This window comes from Vigna umbellata, chromosome 8 (assembly GCF_029865625.1).
Source record: "Vigna umbellata cultivar VRB3 chromosome 8, Vumbellata_1.0, whole genome shotgun sequence".
NCBI lineage: Eukaryota > Viridiplantae > Streptophyta > Magnoliopsida > Fabales > Fabaceae > Vigna > Vigna umbellata.
In genome coordinates this window covers 22,114,400-22,133,754 of record NC_142172.1, presented here as the reverse complement: position 1 = coordinate 22,133,754, position 19,355 = coordinate 22,114,400, and the positions used below count along the sequence as shown (strand labels likewise).

General features: G+C 36.5%; 1 pseudogene; it reads left to right on the top strand.

The window, feature by feature from the left end:
- Nucleotides 1–4,970: 4,970 nt before the first annotated feature.
- LOC148194273 (plasma membrane ATPase 1-like) overlaps nt 4,971–19,355 on the top strand; it is a 68,749-nt pseudogene continuing 54,364 nt past the window's right edge.

Here is a 19,355-nt window from a genome sequence, read left to right as displayed (position 1 = left end):
AAACACTAGAAAGGGGGTGAATAGTGTTTATGAAAAACGTTTTTCGCAACCCTTCTAATATAGCACGTTGTTGAGCGTGTAAAATATTCTTTTAAAGACTTAGACGCTCATCTTGAAATATAAGCTTTGTAAATATTAGCGTGCTATTCAAAATGATTTCTATTGTAGTGTCTGTAAGAACTTCCTTTAAAAATAAAGGATCGTTTAGCTTGGAAGTTCTTATATTTTCAAATATAAAACTAAACTGCAGGTTTTCTAAGAGGATCATTTAGCAAAGAGAAGAGAGAATAACATGAGAGATTTTATATTGGTTCGCTCCAACTTAGCTACGTCCAGTCTCCCCGTAGAGGGTTTCACTATAATCTTCACCTGATTAAAAATGAGTATGAGCACCACTCCCGGTACTCAACTACCTCTCTGAGATTTCCTTTGAGTATTCACACCACTCTTGGTACTCAGCTCCTTACCAAGATTTCCTTGAGTATTCACACCACTCTTGGTACTCAGCTCCTTACCAAGATTTCCTTGAGTATTCGAACCAGCCTTGGTACTAGACTATCGTGCCTAGATTCCTTAACTCAAAAGAGTTCAGTTGTAAGTGTTTTAATTCTCTACATAATTGCAATCAACGATTTCTTACAAGCAGTTTAGACTAAATCTCTCTACGAGAGGATCTGATTACAATAAAATACAGTCTAAACACTTGCAGTTGTTTTTGTGTAAAATCTTACAACAGTAAGAGATTTTACGCTTAAGCTCGAGAGTATCTCTTTCTCTTTTCTTTTCTCTTCTCTTTTCTTCGGCTTAGATGTATTCTTTTCTTTGAGTTATTTTCTCTCTTCTTCTCTTTAGGATGAATATGACGTTGTAAGCTTTACGCACTTTGGCTATCCTCTATTTTATCCTCTTGATTTTCTTTTTGAGAGTTCTTCTATTTATAGACTTTGCAGATATTTGTCCATTTGACTATATTTGTAGTTTGTAGTCTTGATGCTTATGTTTTCTCCTTTTTCTTTTCACAACAACGATTGTATAAGTCATTTTTGTTAAAGCAGACATGCTTTTTCAATCCTTTGTTTGATGTAGGTTGTAAGATCTTTTTATACTTTGCTTCAAGAGAGGAACATTCCATGATTATCTCTTTTGTATCTAACATCCACATTTGATATTTGATTTGTAACACTGTGGATGCGTGTAGAATAGCTTATTGTTGAGTCACCGGTAAGTGTACCGGATCGTATAAGTAATATAAAATGGTAAGACCAAGTATCGTGTCCCAAGAGACTCTTGGCACTAGACAGTCGTGTGATAACTCGATTAATTAAGACTTAAAAGGAACGAAATCATTGGTTTAGAATGCAAATACAAAAAAATAAATATGAATGCAGTTTTGATTAATTGAAGAGTAGCACAACGATGAACGGATGTTGTTTATGTTATGAGATGAATATGTTGTTGGGGTTAGATTTCACCAAGTTTACTCTCATGTATATAAGAATTCTTCTTCTTTCATTAAAGTCAACGTCACTCACTAAATTACTTAAAACCCGATCCCTCGGTGAAGAAAGCCTATCCTTAATTACTAGTTCATGTGATTCCTAGCATCGCTAATAATTAATTCTTAAGATCAGGAGCTTAAGATGACCAAGACTCATACGCCCATCTTGAGAAATACTGCTCTTGGGAATAATTCTACAAGAACCTGAATTGTAAGGAACCTCCCGACACTCATGCAATTCATACATCACGCTATGAATGAGTTAAACAAAGCAAGCATTGATCACAGAAGAATTACCCTAACAGTTAATGAAAGAAGCATATATTAATAAGAATCAATTCAAATACATGAGAGTTCACAAGGTTACATCATCCCCCAATAACAAATAAAAGTTAGTTCACCATTGTCATGGTGAAACTAGATGTACAATGGAGAAGAATGAGATAGAAAAACCCTAAAAGTTGAAGATGGAGGCGTCTGCCTTCAAAGTTGAAGATGTCCAAATCCGCCTTCAAAGAGTGGAAGAGTGTGTTGCTACGCCTCCTCTACCAAAGATCCAAAACCTAGGGCGTTTGGGTCCTTTAAATAGAGCGAAATCAAAACAAAAACAAAGCCCAGGCCCATCTCGCTAGCGCTTAGCGCCCCACTTAGGGCCCCGGGCGTGCTGCGATACTAAAACTGGCGCTCAGCTTCACTCGGAGGGCAAGCAGGCGTGATTCTTCAGGAAAAGTGGTGCTCAGCGCCCGAAAAAGGGTGTCCAAGCGATGTGCGGTAGGCTTTGGCGCTGAGGGCTCCAAAAAGGGCGCTCAAGCTTCGGGCATTCCTACTTTCTTGTGCTTTTTCAGATCTTTTTGAGCTTCATCTCCTTGACACTTCAGATCTACTTCCATATTATCTCATTTTCTGCCAAAACAAGGGACTTTAGTCGTAAAATCATCAAGTGCAACCTTAACTCTCTTATTCACACAACTTAACAGAAAAACATGATTTCAAGCAAAGTTTCTAATTAGAAAAGGGTGCATTTAGTATCAAAATCAAATCAGAGATAACAGTATTTTCTACCGTAAACTGTGCATGCAACAGATATGAATTTTCTTATCAATTTTGTTGTTTTTAAACATTGGACATTTAATGTCATTTAATGCTCGCTTAGAACAACAAAGTACTTTTTGATTTCCTATCGTTAGGTAGCATTTTACAATTAAGCTCTTTGAATTTAAGGATACCAAACGTATAGATACTTCATCATAGGATGACATGTCTGTTTTGCTCACGGTACCAACTTGATCCAACTAAAAGCTTCTTTTGTTTTTGTCTCTTTGTAGACAGATAGCGTTTAGCTTGCTCAAGCTTTCGTATGTGTTTAACAATTATGTCTTTTATTTTTTTTAGTCAAAGACATTGTCTTCACCTATTTCGTTTTTAAGAGATGTAAAATACCTAATTTAGGTATTTTGAGCATGGAGCGTTTAGCTCATTTCTCTCTTAGACACTTTTAGACAAGACATCATCTAGTCAAGCCTTTGGTTTTTCTAGCCTAAATGTTTTTCTATTTCCTAGTAGCTAAGTGTTTTCCTACGATTTCTATTTTTGGGGTCCAGGTTATAGTTTTATTTGTTGGGGTTTTGACTCTATGTTTTTATCCTAGGTTGCTTTCTGATATTTAACCCGTTTTAATGTAATTTGGCTAAACTTCAAAACATGAGATCATTTGTTCATATAGACGCTTTTGTCTTTAACATTTTTGAGGTATAAGTCTAAAGAATCTTCTGATCTTGGCCAACCCTCCTCAATATCAAATGATAAAATGCTACTTGAATGGTAGAAAATGTAAAAGGCATTTTGTTGTTCTGAACAAGCATTAAATGTCATTAAATGCTCATCGTTCAAAAACAACAAAAGTGATAAGAGAAAAGACATATCTGTTGCATGCAAATCTACTCAACTTTGTGCAGATAACCTACTGGACGTATCCACTTGCTCCATCCAATAAAAATCAGAAGTAGACATGAGAAGCAAAGAATACATTCACGGAATGTTCTCTTCATTGGAAATCATGCCAAAAAAAATAGTACAACCTACTTCTGTCAAAGTACTGAAAAAGAAAGCATGCTCTAACAAGTTGACTTTAACCAACAACTACTTCACACGATAAGACTAAGAAGACACAAGAATCAAGGCAAAAGCTCAGTCTAACGAATATCTTTTAAGAATCCTTTAAATAGAAGATGATTTGAAGAAAGAATCAAGAGAATAGTCTACGAAGAGAAAAGCATACAAAGGGAAAAGAAAATATCATCGAGAGAAAAACACATAAGAGCTCAAGAACTTAAAGAGAATATCTAAGAAGAAAAAACTCAAGTCGAGAAACACTCTCAAGCTTCATTGTAACATAAACTTACAACTCAAAAAGAATATTTGAGAAGAAAAAGCTGAAGTCGAGCAACACTTTCAAGCTTCATTTTAATATAAACTTATTATTTGTAAGTTGAGAGAAAAGAGAGAAAAACACCTAGTGAGTCTATAGACTGAATTATATTGAACATATATAATCTCTATCAGAGTAATCGTCTAGCGCCTTGTAAGCAATCAAATTAATTGCACATTCTGAATAAAATTCAAACACCTATTGACAAACTCAGGTGACTTAAGGATTACTAGGCAATGTATCAAGTTTATACCAGGATTGTCTAGTGGAAACCAGAAGTGGGTGAAACTCAACTAGACAGTGTATCAAGTTGATACTAGAAGTGTCTAAGGATACTAGGAGTGGTGAAGAATACTACACAATCATGAATGGATAAAACTGAACTAGGCAATGTAAACGGTGGTTACTTGGAGTGACCAGGTATACCAGGAGTTGTGAGAATACTCAGTTGTAATCTTGTTGAAGATTATAGTGGAAACCTCTAAGGTTAGAGGAGACTGGATGTAACTTAGGTGGAGTGAACCAGTATAAAAATATTTGTGCACTTACTAATTTATTCTCTCTCAACGCTTCTCTTGCAAAATCTGTAGTTGGAATTTTATCTTAATATAAAACTTTCTATATCAAATGACTTTTATTCAAAATGAAGTTTTATTCAAACGCTACAACAATTATATCTTAACCAATGAATAACACTCGAAAAGAACACATCGCTTAAATCAATTTCAAAGTCGAGCTTATAAACAACCTAGGTAAAATCTTTTATCCTCAACGAAGATGTTATATTATATGTTTGTTGATGTTACATTCTTTAAGGATACACCTTTTTTCTTGTCCTTCATGGATCATCGTTCATTGGTTCAACAAAGGTTTTCTCTACGATCATGTGATCTCTTGGTGACTCCTACTTCTTTACGTCAAACTCAAAATGCAAATGACATTGTTCCTCCATCTCTTCTCACATATCAACGTTAGGTACAATCTCAAACTCATAACACTGAAGATGTTCAAGAGTTAGATCCTCCTTCATCAGATTCCAAAACCATGGATCCTTCATCCTCCTCACCCTCTCTTGACCTAGATAATAATTGGTTTATTGCCCTTCGGAAGGGTATTCGCTCTCCTCATAATCTTTATCCTGTTTAATATTTTTTGAGTTATCATCGTTTGTCTCATCCATATTTCTCATTTTTTTCCTCCTTATCTTTCATTAAGGTTCCTAATAATGTTCATGAGGCACTTGGTCATCATGGATGGCGTCAAGCCATGATTGATGAAATGCAGGCACTTGAACACAATGTCACTTGGGACCTTGTCCCTCTTCCTCCTGGTAAGAAGCCTGTTGGTTCTAGATGTGTCTATGTGTTAAACTGTTGTTTAGTTGCTTAAAACATAATAAAATTGGTCCCCACTAATGTAGAATAGGGCAACCAAAATATAATTGCTAGGACTTGGCTAAAATCAAGTTCTAATGTGTAGAGTTAAGGTCTTTATTTATTCAATAATTATTACTAAACAAGGTCAGGCAATTTAATGAAAAAAATGAAATTTTAAAAAGAAAAGCAAATCTAAAACCTGTTTAAAGGAAAAAAGATGAAATCAAATAAGAGAAAAGAAATTAGAAATCTAAACTACCTAAAATAGAAACAGAACCTAATACTAAAACTAGTATGACCTAATGATGTACAAAGACATTAGACATGCATACTACAATTGAGAAACCTAATTGCTAACTAGATTAAACAAATAGCTAAAGGTTACTATATTAAACAAATAGCTAAAGAACCTATAAAATTGAAATATAAACATAAGCAAAATTTTATTTGAAAGAAAACATTCAAAATAATAGGAGATCATTACCTACGCTAAAACCAACCCACAAATCATTCAACAAATGTAAAAATCAAATAATTAAGCTAAAGACATAGGGAGAATTGAATTCATAGGCAAATGTACATTTAATTGGATGAAAGAGTGCTAAGAGTTCTCAGGAAGACATCCTATTGATGTTGAAACCTACTTTGGGATATTCTGGTTCATATTTCAGAACCTAAATTGACCCTTCACACTCATTCATTCAACCAATGTTCATAAACCTATTCATTAAACAATATTACTCTCACATTCAATCAACATTAGCATAAATGAAACTAAACATCTCAATCCTAGTTTGCTAGATTCAAGAAAACTAATTATTACAAACCAAAACTTCCAGGAATCAAAATCTACAATGCTCAAAGTATAGTTCTCAAAAATTGAATCATAAAGAACATAATTAACATACCATAAACTCATAAAACTACAACCTAAACTTCATCAAATCCAAGTGTTGAAACCTAAAGACAATATATGCATGAACATTTGAGTAAACAAAAGAATCATAATAATGAAATTGAAATTACTAAGAAAATGTAACATTCATAAATCAACTAATTAAAAGCCTATAAAATCAAAATAGAATCAAAGTCTATTAATATCAAAGTAATTAACAATCTCAAAGCAGAATTGAATCCATAATAGAACAAGAGCACGAAACTAACGTAAAACCAGAATTGCAATAAAAAATAGAACAATTTGCAACAGAATTGAAATTCATTGAAAGGAAAATGAAAATTACAAGAGAATATCACTGATAAAATGAAACTGAGCCAACCACGGGCTGTCACCACCGTAATTTCCTGATCAAAAGTCCAAGAATATCGAAAACCTGCTATATGAAAAACGCGTAAACCCTAACTATGACTATCTAATGGTGTCTCTCATGGAGTCTGTCAACTTTCACGTTCTCCACCACTCTCTACTCTCTGTCTAACCCCCTTTTATAGGGTCTATCAGAAAAACAAAAGAAAGAGGGAAATGGGAACCTTAGCCTTGACGCTTCGCGATTCCATCTAACAACCTCTCTTCGTCTTGCTTCAAGTCGCGCCTTCAACCCTCCGATTGTCTTTCTCTCTTTGCCGATCAGCCTATTCGCAACTCTTGTTCTCTTGCATTCTCCCTTCTCTCGCCATGAAACCCTAACACATTGGTGCTTTGCATGTGGTAAATGAAGTTTCGAACTTGACCAAACTCTAGCACAGCAGCACACAGCCAAAATGGAATTGTTCCACTAAAGCTCAACCCATGCAGCGACCCAATTCTATGTGTAGTAAACCAGGTGTAGCCCAAATCAGAAATAACCAACCCTTGGGTGTTGCTCCCTCCACCACCACCCTATACTTCTTCCACCTCCCCACATTATTTTAAATACAATTATATCCTTAAGTTAAAAAGATTTTTTCTTTTACCCTGTTTTAAATAATTTGAAACCCTAATTTTACTTTCCCAGCACCCACCCACGGAACTCTCTTTCCCTTTCCCCATTTTCGTTTCACCTCCCCACCTCTCGCACTTCCATTCCTTTTCCTTTCCAGTTTTTTTTTTGGTTTGAAAGCTTCCATTGTTGCGCCGTGGTGTGAAGGAGCGTCGTCGCCGTGGTGTGGATGAACATCGAGGAGCGTCCAGAGCAGCGTGAGGAAGTATACATCAACCCTAATAAAACAAACTCTAAAATAAAAAAAAGTAACCTTTAAACGGAGGTGACATCTTCAACGGATGTCAACATCCGTTTAAGGTAAAACGGATGTCGACATCCGTTTTTCCTTAAACGGATGTCGACATCCGTTTTTCCTTAAACGGATGTCGACATCCGTTTTTCCTTAAACGGATGTTGACATCCGTTGAAGGATGTTGACATCAGTTGAAGGATGTTGACATCAGTTGAAGGATGTTGACATTCGTTGAAGGATGTCACCTGTTACGTTTTTTATTTTAGGGTATTATTTTGAAGTTTATTCGAATACGAGGAAGCACGACACGCACTGCACCACTCCACGTATTACACCACGAGAGCGATACTGCACCACGGGAGGGAGACTGCTTGATAATTCTTTCCACCACCACTAACCTTTGCAACTTGTAGTATCTCACAACGAAAGAAAGAGAGGAAGAAATATAATGTTAAAATGAAAGAAAAATATTTTACTCATGTACGAGACTAGAATAGGTTATTAGTGAAATAAGTTGTGAATGGGTAAAATTAAAAAATAATAACCCTAAAAATAAAATTTTACTGAGGGAGAAAATAGTAAAGGGGAGGTGGAGGGAGAAAGGTGTGGTGGTGGAGGGAGCAACACCCCCAACCCTTTTCCAAAAATGGCCCAATTGACTAGGGGCACCAATGCAATTAAAAACAAGTAGGAATAAGGATTGATTAATAATAAAAGTAAAGGATATTTAGCAATCAAGAAACATTTTAAACCTATTTAAACAAAAGACTTTTTATATAATAGAGATTTTTAGAAAAGATTAATTGGCTACTTATTTAAAATCACTAAAAATACCCATAAAAACTTATTTTTAACTAAAATTCTACAAAACTAAAGAATTAAAGAAAAAACTAAAAATTATCCTAATTCTACACAATTAAAGACTAAAAGAAACTAAGAAACACTTCTAAACACAAATAAAAGTGAAAAATTAGAGAGTTATCACTATGCTATTAAGGTTGGCCCTACTGGTGCAATCGATTGTCTCAAAGCTCGTCTAGTAGCTTAAGGATATACTTAAGTTTATGGCCTCAACTATTGAGATACCTTTTCTCCTGTATCTAAAATTAGTACCATTCGTATTTGGCTTGATACGATTGTCATTCGTTAATGGTCCCTTTACAAGTTGAACATTAAAAATGCCTTTCTTCATGATGATCTAGAAGAAGAGATATATGTGGAGCAACCTCTGGGATTTGTTGCTCAGGGGGAGTATGGGTTAGTTTGTAAATTACATTGTTCCCTTTATGGCTTGAAGCAATCACCTCGAGCTTGGTTTGGTAAATTTATTCGAGTTGTGGAGAATTTTGGATTGAAACAATGTGAGGCAGATCATTCAGTTTTTTATGGTTACTCTACTCATGATAAATTTGTTTATCTTATGATTTATGTTGTTGATATTATCATTACAGGAAAAGACGTCACTAGAATTGCTCAATTAAAGAATCATTTGTTCAACCACTTTCAGACCAAAGATATGGGTCAGCTAAAATATTTCCTTGGTATTGAAGTGGCACAATCAAAAGAAGGTGTCATCATTTCACAAAGAAAATATGCTCTTGGTATTTTAGAGGAAACAAGTCTAACAAATTGCAAGCCCATTGATAGTTCTATGGACTCAAATAAAAAATTAACGAAATACCAAAGTGAACTTTTCTCAGACCGAGAGAGATATAGAAGGCTGGTTGGAAAACTCATATATCTTACCATAACAAGACCAAATCTTTCTTTTCGGTGGGAGTTCTGAGTCAATTTTAAAACTATTGTCTCCTACAAATACACTAATAAGTTATATCGGAAGTTTTAAGTGAAATAAAACATTTTAGCTTTTCTCAACACTTGAAGTTTGTGACGAGTAGTTGTTAATGTACATCATTTCAATCTTCAAACCAAAACTTCGGGTTCACAGCTAGGTTGTCTACTCCTACCCATAACCATACTATACGCTCTATGCAGTTTGCGCACATTTTTTATTTACTTGTACTTAGTGTCAGCTCTTTCGGTTGGTGCATTTCTTCAAGCATGCATGGTAGCTCTTAATTTTTAAAAAGTTTTGGTAGTGAGACCAAAGTTAGTAGCTCTAGAGGTACACAAAAAAGTCCCAAGTGCTGGAGGCTGTGTTGAAGGAAACTATGGATTTGGTAACATTAACATAGATTTGAATCACTCTATCCATGTGTTGTTCATTGTTGTGTCTTTCTTGCTCTTCTTGTTTTTTTTTTTTACACTGATGGGGTGATGGCCTACCCCTTGGTATAACCTAGCACATTCATGAAGAGTTGGAGACATCTGTAGAAGATGGGCCTAGACTCTTTCTTTTGGGCCATCTTAAGTCATCATGAAGATTTAGTAGAGTAAGAATAATTTCGGGCCTTGTATTTTGGGCTAAGTATTCTAGATTTTATTTGGGCTTTGTATTTTAGGCCAAGTAGTCTAGATTTTTTTTGGGCTTTGTATTATGGGCCTAGTAGTGTAGGATTTCAATTGGGCCTTGTATTTTAGGCCAATTAGAATAGGATTTTGACCAAACAAGTCAACAAAGGGCCAAGGCCCAAAGTTGACTGTGCTTGGACTATCAACCTCACCCACATAGAATTCATGATAGAGACCATACTCCAAGAGAGGTTAGAGTAGACCTCCCACATTTCCATGGTAAAGAAGATGTTGAGGCTTACTTAGATTGGGAGATGAAAGTTGAACAACTCTTTGAGTGTCATGAAGTGAGTGAGGAGAGAAAGGTCACATTGGCCACATTGAGTTTCCAAGGGAATACCATGTATTGGTGGACCCCCTTGAGAGAGAGAGAAGACTCTCTAATTTTCCCTAAGTCACCTACTGGAATGACTTGAAAAGTGCCATGAGAAGAAGGCACATTCCCTCATATTATTATAGGGAGCTAATGGACAAACTCCGAAGGCTCCAACAAAGAGACATAAGCATTGAGAGCTATAGGCAAAAGATGAAGCTCTGCATATTGAGGGCATGAATTAGGGAGGAATACGAGACCACCATCTCTAGGCTTCTAAGTGGTCTTAATCTTGAGATTAGGGATAAAGTGGAATTGTTGCCCTACCAAGACTTAAATGACTTCATACAAATTTACATTAAGGTAGTGCAACAACTCTTAAGAAAATGTTTGAAAGCTTTCCACTCTAACTCTAGTGTTAAGAAAGACTACAAGAGGGAGGGTAAGCAAGTGGTAGAAGAAGAACCCTCTAGGAATCTAGGGATGGAGAAGATAGAAGAGAAAGAAAAAGAGAGGCCAAGGGTGGGAACATCATCTCATACTCACACTAGTGAAATTAAGTGTTTCAAGTGTCTTGGTAGAGGTCACATTTCATCACAATGCCCCACCAAAAAGACCATTATCTTAAGGGGTATTGATGTATATAGTAGCCAAGATGAGGAAAGTAAGAGTGAGAGTGAGAGAAGTGGTGAAAAGAAACAAGAAGAAAGCGCAATTGAGGATGCCCATCGTTGTGAGGGAGAACATCTTATGATAAGAAGAGTTCTCCATAATCATCCTAGTTCACAAGAGCACACAAAAAAAATAACATCTTCCACACTAGATGTAAAATATTAGACAAAACATATTCCCTTGTTGTTGATAGTGACTCATGTTCAAATTGTAGTAGCACTAGGTTGGTTAACAAGCTTGGATTAGCTACTTTTCCTCATCCTCAATCTTATAAACTTCAATGGATCAATAAGGACAAGGAATTGGAAGTTAATCAACAAGTGATGGTCAAGCTATCCACAAGGAATTATGAAGACAGTGTGCTATATGATATAGTACCTATGGATGCTTGTCACATTTTATTGGGAAGGCCTTGGCTTTTTGAAAGAGAATCTCTACATAATGGTCACACCAATGAAATAACCATCACTCATAATACACAGAAGTTTGTACTTCATCCTCTCACACCTCAAGTGGAAGAGGATCAAGCACAAATGACAAAGGAAATAGAAAGAGAAAGAGAAAAATAAGGTAAAAAGAAAATAAAAGACACATTTTTCCCTAAGTATCAAAGCATGATGCACAAGTCTCAAGAATGCCCCAACAAGAAAATTATGATGTTAAGGGCAAAAAGCTTGAGTAAAAGTGTAAAGGTCTCCTTGCCATCTTCCTCTAGAAGCATGGCAAGAAAAGACCCAAAGCATCCTTGTTTTGGTAATAAAATTTTCAAGAAAAATGCTCCTACTTTCAAAGACCTTAAACATTAATTTGATTTAAGGTGTATCCTTATTGGGAGCTATATCCTTCACATACTCACTATTATAACACTTGTTCTAACTTGTGTTATAAAATGGGTATTTGACCCTGGTGGAAAGAAAAGGAAGAATTGAAGATTATGAAGAAAAGGAAGTTTCCTTTAGCCCATGTTGAAGATTTGAGGGCAAATCCTTTTCAAGAGGGAGGGGATGATGGCATACCCCTTGCCATGACCTAGCACATTCATGAAGAGTTGGAGATATCTGTGGAAGATGAGCCTAGACTCTTTCTCCTGCGCCATCTTAAGTCATCATGAAGATTTAGTAGAGTAAGAATAATTTTGGGCCTTGTATTTTGGGCTAAGTAGTCTAGATTTTATTTAGGCTTTGTATTTTGGGCCAAGTAGTCTAGATTTTATTTGGGCTTTGTATTATGGGCCTAGTAGTGTAGGATTTCAATTGGACCTTGTATTTTAGGTCAATTAGAATAGGACTTTGACCAAACAAGTCAACAAAGGGCCAAGGCCCAAAGTTGATTGTGCTTGGACATCCAAAATGGGTGTGTTGACCAAAGGGTCAACATTTTGGCTAAGCTTGGAGAACAAGGGAGATGAATTTCGTCCTAGATATGTGGAAGCTTCCCATTGGAGAGTTTTCCTCCTAATTAGTGGCCATGTGTCACTCTAGGAATGGAGAGTTTTTCCATAGGTAATGGTCACTTGTCACTCTCTCATTTGAGAAGATTTTTGCCACCTGTCTCCCTCCTATTGGAAGGATTTCTCCTTGCTCTCCAAGCCAACCAAGGTAGATTTTTTAGGTTAAAGTTTCAACCCATTTTGAGACACCTTAGCCTATAAATAGAGGTGCTCTCCATCATGTAGTCGCTTTTGATTTAGAGTAAAGTTATTCTGCCATTTTTGTGCTATACTACTCTTTTAAGGTCACCCTAGGCTAGAGCAACCCAAGTGGTGTTCTCTAGCCACCTTCCTCCAAGAGTTGGCTCAACCTCTCTTAGAGAACCACCAAACACGCCTTTCATCATCATTCAAACACCCAAAACCATGACAACCTCCACCTTATACCACCACCATTCCACATTCCATCTAAAACCTTGGGCATCTTGTTCCTGTTGGCATGGTTGCATCTAGATTTGGCTTGTTCTAGCTAAAGCATTGTCATCATGGGCCTTTCTTTTTATTGATCTTGTGAATGCAGGAGAACATACCCATTAAAGAGGTTTTGGAGAATCTTAGATATGGCATGGAAGGTCTCAGTAGTGAAGTTGTTGAGGAGAGGCTTACAATTTTTTTGTCATAACAAGCATGAAGAGAAGAAAGTACTCTCTCTGCTCTCATTCATTAAATCCGATTTTTAAAAAATTGAATTTTTATGGTGAATTTGTCTTCTAGGATACTTTTTAGGAGAGCAAATTTTTGAAGTTTTGGGGATTTATGTGGAATCCTCTATCATGGGTTATGGAGGTTGCCGCTATAATGGCAATTGCGCTTGCAAATGGAGGGGTGAGTGGACTTAGCTTTTGGGACTTTGTATTGGCAATGAAGGTGTGTGTTTGTAGGTTGATTCTTCAGACTTGTTCCTTGAAAACTTGTGTAGGGGAAAGCTCTTGATTGGCAAGACTTTGTGGGTATTATTGCCTTGCTTCTAATTAATTCAATAATCAATTTCATCGAGGAGAGCAATGTTGGTAATGTTGTAGCAGCTCTCATGGCTCAGCTAGGTCCAAAAGCAAAGGTATTAAACTCTATTTTTCTTTTTGTTTTATCTTAATACTTCTTGAGTGTGTGAATTCCATATTCTTATTGGTGCGGTTAGAAATCGAAAGGAATATATTCTTTATTTTCTCCTTTGTAGTTTCATTTCTCATGAAAGTGTTTGTAAAGGTTCTTTTCTCATGGTAGTAAGATGTTGCAGTCCTAGTGATAACGGTTGATTTCACTGTTATTTGTGATTCAATTTTGATACTAAATGAGCCCTTTTTGACTTAGAAACTTGCTTGAACTCTTGTTTTTAGGTAAGTTGTGAATAAAGAGAGTTGAGGTTCGAAATTATGATTTGTATCACTAAATTCCTTTGATTTTTTAGGAAATTGGAATGATTTGGAAGAGGAGTTAAAGTACCAAGGAGTTCGAATCTAGAAAGGACAGAAAAAGCATCAGAAAAGAAGTCTACAGAAGGTCGTAGGACGCCTAGTTGCCCCTTTCTGGGGCCCTCAACGCAGGATGTCTCGTATGGGCATCTGACTGCCCTTTTCTGGGGCCCTCAGCACAGGAAGTCTCGCATCAACGCTTGGGAACCCTTCCTGGGGCGCTGAGTGTTAAGACCTCGGCTAGTGTACCGAATCGTATCAAGTAATAATAATTGGTAAGACCAAGTATCGTTTGCCAAGAGACTCACGACACTAAACAGTCATGTAATTACTTAACTAATTAAGACTTTGAAAAACAATTTTAGGGTTTTGAATGCAAAATCAAGAAACTAAATATGACTGCACTTTTGATCAATTGAAGAAAAACACAAAGATGAATAGACGATATTGAAAATTTGCGATGAATATGTTGTTGGGGTTTAGATTTCACCTAGTTTACTCTCATGCATATATGAATTCATCTTCTTCATTAATGTTAATATCACTTTCTAAATTACTTAAAACCCGATGTCTCGGCAAAGAAAGTCTATCCTTAATATCCTTAATTATTAGATCACAATGTCTTGTATCCCTAGTAATTAATTCTGCATTACGATTAGAAGCTTAAGATAACCAAAACTCATATCCTCATCCCTGAGCAATACTGCTTTTGGGAGAAATTCTCCATATATAGGTTTCTCCGTATGTGTCCATATCACGAAAACCAATAATCATGTCATGAATGAGTTAAACATAACAAGCATAGAGCAAAGAAGAATAACTCTAACAATTAATGAAAGAAGCATATATCAATTAAAACCAATTCAAATACATGAGAGTTCACAAGGTTACATCATCCCCCAACACCAAATTGAATTTAGTTCCCCTTGTCATGGAGAAACTAGATGAACAATGGAATGAGAATGAAAGATAAACCCTAAAAACTGAAGAGGAGAGCTTTCGCATCCACTTCTGCCTCAGAGAGTTGAAAAAATCTAAATTTGTGTCAATTCTGTCAAAAGATACTCCATCTAGGACGTCTAAGTCCTTATATACAGTTGAATTGGATCATGGGCCAACGTTGACACTGCTTAGTGCCCCAACTTAGGGCGCCCAGGCGAGCTTGCAAGAGGAGTGGCGCTCAGCGCCCTAGGAAGGGTACCTAAGCGTGAAACGTTACATGAAGATTGACGCCAAGCGTCCATGAAAGGACGCTCAGGCGTGAATGCGAGACTCTTACGCTGAGGACCCCAGAGGAGGGCGGCCAAGCGTCTTGCGACCTTCTGCAGCCTTCTCTTCTGGTGTTCTTTCTATCCTTTCTGAGTTCCAACTTTTTGACAACTTAACTCCTCTTCTAATTCATCTCAGATTCCTACAAAATCAAGGCAATTTAGTGATGAAATCTTCAAGTATAACCTCAACTCTCTTATTCACCAAAATAAGCTAAAAACAAGAGAACAACAAAGTTTCTAAGCCAAAAAGGGTTCTTTTGTTATCAAAATTTAATCCCAAACAATGGTGAAATCAACTGTTATCACTAAGAGCCAGCCTCCTTTTTTCGCACACTGCCTGGGCGCCCTTTGAGGGGCCTTGAGAGCCACTCCTCTCGGACCAGTGCCTAACTGCCCTAAGTAGGGGCGCTGAGCGCCAGCGTGTTGGGCTTAGACTCTGTTTTCTGCTCTATTTAAGGATTTGTTCGTCCTAGGGTTTGTATCTTTGGGCAACAGAGACGCAAAAACACACTTTTCCACTCTCTGGAGGCAGAATTGGATGCAGGAGCTCTCCTCTTCCGTTTCTAGGGTTTTTCTATCACTTTCATTCCATTGTATACCTAGTTTCTCCATGATTATGGAGAACTAAATTCAATTGTTGTTAGGGAAGATGTAACCTCTAAACTCTCATGTATTTGAATTTGTTCTGAATTATTATATGCTTCTTTCAATAATTGTTAGGGATTTTCTCCTTTGCTCTATGCTTGTTATGTTTTGATCATTCATAGCATGATTTTATGGCCTTCTTTGTTATTGGGAAATACCTAGAAACCAAGATCTGGAGAATTTCTCCCAAAAGCAATATTGCCCAACGATGGGGATAGGAGGTTTGGTTGTCTTAAGCTTCTGTTCGTAATGCAAAATTAGTTATTAGGGATGCAAGGGATTATGGTCTAATAATTAAGGATAAGCTTTCTTCGCTGAGGGATCAGGTTTTACGTAATTTAGATAGTGACATTAACAATTGAATGAAGAAGATGAATTCTTATATGCATGAGAGTAAGGATGGTGAAATCTAAACTCCAACAACATACTCATCTCATATTATCCATTCAATTTTGTATTTTTCCCCAATTGAGCAAATTGCATTCATATTTACTTTTTCTGCATGTTGCATTCTCAACCAATGAAATTGTTCTTAAGTCTTAATTAGTTAAGGTATTACATGACTCTCTAGTGTCGTGAGTCTTCTGGGATACGATACTTGGTCTTACCATTTTATATTACTTGATACGATTCGGTACACTTGCCGATGTGTCAACAAGTTTTTGGCGTCGTTGCCGGGGACTCGTGGTTTAAAATATAATTTTGTGTGATTTTTAACCGATTAGACTTTATTTTTTATTGTTTTAATTTTTGTTTTTATTAATTTCTTGTTTTTATCTATTTGTGCTAATTAGGTGCTCAAGTGTTTGTTCTCTAGTGTATGCAGGGTACAATTCGGACTAGAAGTACGAAAATTTCTAAACCTCTTCTTACAGGTCTGGACAATAGTAGAAGAAGAAGGAGGAACAGGACGTCCATAAAACATTTCCCTTCTCCTAAGACTCTTCAACAACCTTCACCTTAAATATTTGACTAGGAAACAAAAAATATGGCTGGAGAGCATAATGGTAGATGTACCCTGGCAGATTATGCAACAGTTATTGGTCCTCATCATTTTAATAGTATTGCAAGGTCGAGGTTTAATGCTGCAAACATGGATATGAAGCCTACTTTGATTCAATTGGTGAAGAGCAACCAATTCAATGGATTATCACATGAAAATCCATATGAGCATTTGACCACATTCAATGGGATATGCACTACTGTGAAGATCAATGGCGTGCCAAATGAAGGTATTAGACTTAGCTTGTTCCCTTTCTCTTTGGGAGGCAATGCTAAGATGTGGTTGAACTCTTTTGCAGAAAACAGCTTTACTGAGTGGGAATCAATGGTTGCAAAATTTCTGAACAAATATTTCCCACAATCAAAGGTAAACAAGAAATTTCTTCTTCCGGGCAGGGCATGGATGAAACATTAGGTCAAGTGTGGGACCGATTCAAAGGTTTATTGCGAAAGACACCCACACATGGCTTTGATGATCCTACAATAGTCATTCTATTCCTTCAAGGACTTAGCTCGCAGACTAAATTGATGCTAGATGCCTCAGCTCGAAGTAATATCAAGTGCAAGACTCTAGAGGAAGCCTATGAATTGATTGAAAATATGGCTACCAATGATAATGAAATGCATAGTGAAAGAGAAGCTCAATTTCAACAGAAAGAAGTTCTACAATTACAATCTCAAGATGCTTTGTTAGCATAAAATAAAATTATGACTCAATAACTAGAGACTCTGATAAAGAAAATCTCTAAATTGCTAAAGGAGTTGCAGAATGTTTCACAAGTTCAACAACAACTTTGTGAGTTATATGGTGGAGATCATATTAATGGTAAATGTGCTATGCTAGAAGATACCTAAGAGGAAGTCAAGTTTATGGGTCAAGGTAATCAGTTCCGTCTAGGTAATTACAACCAAGGGTGGAAACCTCACCCAAGTATTAAGGGAAAGTTGGGCAACTCAATAGACGACTACAACAACAATGGTAACAACAACCCTCCTTATCTGACAGAACTGCAAAGCTAGAAGAGACATTCCAACAGTTCATGCAAGTGTCTATCTCCAATCATAAAAGCACTGAAGCTGCCATAAGGAATTTGGAGATACAGGTTGGCCAACTACCTAAAAAATTGGAGGATAAATTTGAAAAGCAGTTTGGGGCTAATACTGAAGTTAATCCTAAAGAGCAGTGTAATGCTATTATGAGCATAAGTAGCGAGAGGTTAGAGGAGAGAAAAATATAGAGAAAAGAAAAAGTTGAGTTGAGTGAAAAAGAAGAAGAAATTGAAGAAAGAAAAAGTGAGGTTGAGAGGAAGGAAAAGAAGAAAGAAAAGGGGGAAAGAAAAGAAGAAGAAGAAGGCGAGAGAAAAGAGAGAAAAAATGAGAAATCTCTTCCTTATCCCAAAGTATATTGTAGAAAAGAAAAAGAGAAACAATTAGGGTGTTTCAAGGAGATCTTCAAGAAATTGGAGATTACTATTCCATTGATTGAGGCATTGCAACAAATTCCTGTGTATACAAAATTTTTGAAGAAGTTTCTAAAATGGAAGAAATATTTAGATGAGGAAACAATTGAAGTACAAGGCAATTGTAGTGTTATTTTGCAGAAAACGCTTCCTCCTAAAGTCAAAGATCTGGGAACTTTTACTATTCCTTGAACTATTAGGAATTATGATATAGGGAAAGCTCTAATTGATTTAGGGTCTAGCATCAATCTGATGCTCTTATCTGTGCTGAAGAAGATTGGTGGTCTTGAGGTTAAACCTGCTAAGATGGTGTTGCAAATGGCAGATAGATCTACCAAGAATCCCTATGGTGTCATGGAGGATGTTGTGGTCCAAATTGATAAACTAAAATTCCCAGTGGATTTTGTAGTGATGGAGATGGGGGAAGATCTGAAGATTCCTATCATTCTATGAAGGTCATTCATGAAGACAACTAAGGTTGTCATCAATATAGATGATGAAGTTCTAATGCTTAAAGACCAAGACGAGGAGGTGACTTTCAATGTCTTTAATGATGAGCAGCCGATTCAAGTGAATAAGACTAGTCCAAAAGCGACAGATGAAGATCTACCAAAGACTAGTGTATCTAACCAAGCTGTTGACTTAGTCAAGGGAGGTAAACATTGTTTCTTGTCACAAGTAAAGGAAGAGGAGAAAGAGATTAAAGAGAAGATAGTTCACCAATATTTGGTGTGTGAAGATGAAGAATACAAACCTGGCAAACCAGTCAAGTATAGCAACATGTTATGGGTTGTGAAGGAGATTAAAGCGAATGAAGTTATTGAGATTGAAACTCCATATTCTAGAAGAGTCAAGATGGTGAACAGGAAGCTACTAAAGATAAGTTAGTTTGATGAAAGCAAGAGGAACACCAACATCAAGAATTCAAACTAAGCATAATGGTGTCAAGCTAGTGACGTTAAAGAAGCGCTTGTTGGGAGGCAACCCAGTTTTGTAAAACTTTATTTTTAATTTTTGTTATTTGGTTGTATTTGTTGTGTTGAGATGATCTAGTATGCATTAGGGATGTCATGGTGGATGAATGATTATGATGTGTATAGGGAGCTTTGATTATTTTAAGTGTGAGATGCTTAAGCTTGAGTTGG